This window comes from Schistocerca serialis, chromosome 3, assembly GCF_023864345.2.
Source record: "Schistocerca serialis cubense isolate TAMUIC-IGC-003099 chromosome 3, iqSchSeri2.2, whole genome shotgun sequence".
Classification (NCBI taxonomy): Eukaryota; Metazoa; Arthropoda; class Insecta; order Orthoptera; family Acrididae; genus Schistocerca; species Schistocerca serialis.
Window position 1 is genome coordinate 556,715,237 of NC_064640.1, and position 1,940 is coordinate 556,717,176.

Genomic DNA, 1,940 nt, shown 5'->3' on the forward strand with positions numbered 1-1,940 from the left:
ATGACTGTTAGCTTCCGTCAGTCACGAAATGTTAGTCTGCATGACCTGGGTTTGAATTCATGTGCAGAACGAGACGGTTCGTCGTGTCATTTGAAGTTCATACATATTCTCAACTAGCTGCTCATGAATAACTTGAATTTTTAATGTCATTTTGCGTTAAATAACACGTACGGTATGTTACTTCGAAGAGGAAATCATGAATACGACGAACTTACTACGTGCATTACCTATCTGACGTCATAATGAGAGTAGTAACATTTCAGGTATGTCATTTACTGCAATAAATGTGAGCTTACAACCCTTAAGAACAGTCTTATCTGTGATAAGGTGTTCCCTGATATTTCTAGTATCGTGGTATTATCTTACATCTTGAGTTATTCCGATACAGAGCAGTGTTTTCGAGTGGTGACTTCTTGGAACCATTTTCAATAGTCAAACGACTATACCAACGAGCGATTAGAGGACCTGCTTGACAGCTGCGTTATGTGGGTTGCATACGAATTAGGCGAAATGTAATTCAGGTCGTTCGGATACTTTTGAGCACGACTATACATAGGCCCATTTCATGAAGCTGGTTCCGTGAAGGGTGGTGTTGGTTGGGGACCAGTAGGAATGGTCTACATGAGTGGAGGAGGAGAAGCTGAAAATTTTGTCATAAATTATGATCATTAACATTATTATCTGGGTTAACATGAGTGCAAATGCACTACTTGGTGGCCACCTTGGGTCATAAATACGATAGTTAAAATGACAAGTATGGTCCATTTATTAGATCTTAAGTAAATAAAACTAAGAGCCCACATAAGCATTTCGCTTACATAAAGATCATTAAAATAGGCTAGGGGAAGGGGCAGGTTTGTTTAAATAAGGAATGCAATGGAGTCGTCGTTCCCAAATTGGTAAAGCACCACTACTGCTCCCAAATTGCCAATGTGAAAATTTTCGAAGTTTAGGGCACAATATCTCATATCTGTAATAAGATATCGATATCCCTAGAGCTGTATATGAAGCAGAGACTTCTGTGCAATCGTTTCACACAGAATTCAACCGCACAGCGCAACAATATGGCCCTACAATGGAAATAAACGGCACCCACATAATTATGAGTACTCGGTCCGATACATATCAGCAGAATTAAATTCACTGAAATGAAATAAAGTAGTCGATACGGTGTGATCAGAAAGTCCAATGGCTAGGGGAGCTGCTCGCAAAGGAAGGAAATCTGGGTTCGAGTCCCATGCCAGCACAAATTTTTGTTAGTCACGACATCTCATTCCAATTTAGGTTCACCATTTGTAAACGGTTCTCGCTGAAATTATTTCATTGCATTTCTATTGTCAGTCCCGCCTTCGATTCACTGCATTTCAGTGAATCTACCTCAGCTGGAAAACATACTGCTTTTGTAAATGTTTCAAATGATTTGTATGAAGACAGCAGTTGAACAAGATAACTGAAATTCCTGGCAAATTAAAACTGTGTGCCGGACCGAGACTCGAACTCGGGACCTTTGCCTTTCGCGGGCAAGAGCTTCTGTAAAGGTTGGAAGCTAGGAGACGAGGTACTGGCAGAAGTACAGCTGTGAGGACGAGGCGTGAGTCGTGCTTGGGTAGCTCAGTTGGTAGAGCATTTGCCCGCGAAAGGCAAAGGTCCCGAGTTCGAGTCTCGGTCCGGCACACACTTTTAATCTGCCAGAAAGTTTCATACCAGCGCACACTCCGCTGCAGAGTGAAAATCTCATTCTGGGAACAAGGTAATTGGGTGTGGTCTTACGTGAAGCAGCAATTTTCTGCACACTTTGTAAGTTAATCCGAAGTATATGACGATTCCAGAAAAGGAATTCAGTGACAACGAACACATTAACGTCAAAGTGACTGAGCCTGAGACCTTTTAATGGACAGCACTACTGGGTTTCAAAGTACAAAATTTATATATTTGAGCAG

General features: G+C 41.4%; 1 non-coding gene across 1 annotated transcript; it reads left to right on the forward strand.

Moving 5' to 3' along the window:
• The first annotated feature begins 1,599 nt into the window (after window positions 1-1,599).
• On the forward strand, window positions 1,600-1,674 carry Trnas-cga (transfer RNA serine (anticodon CGA)). Its single transcript has one exon. It is a non-coding gene; the product is annotated as a tRNA-Ser (tRNA).
• Window positions 1,675-1,940: the final 266 nt, after the last annotated feature.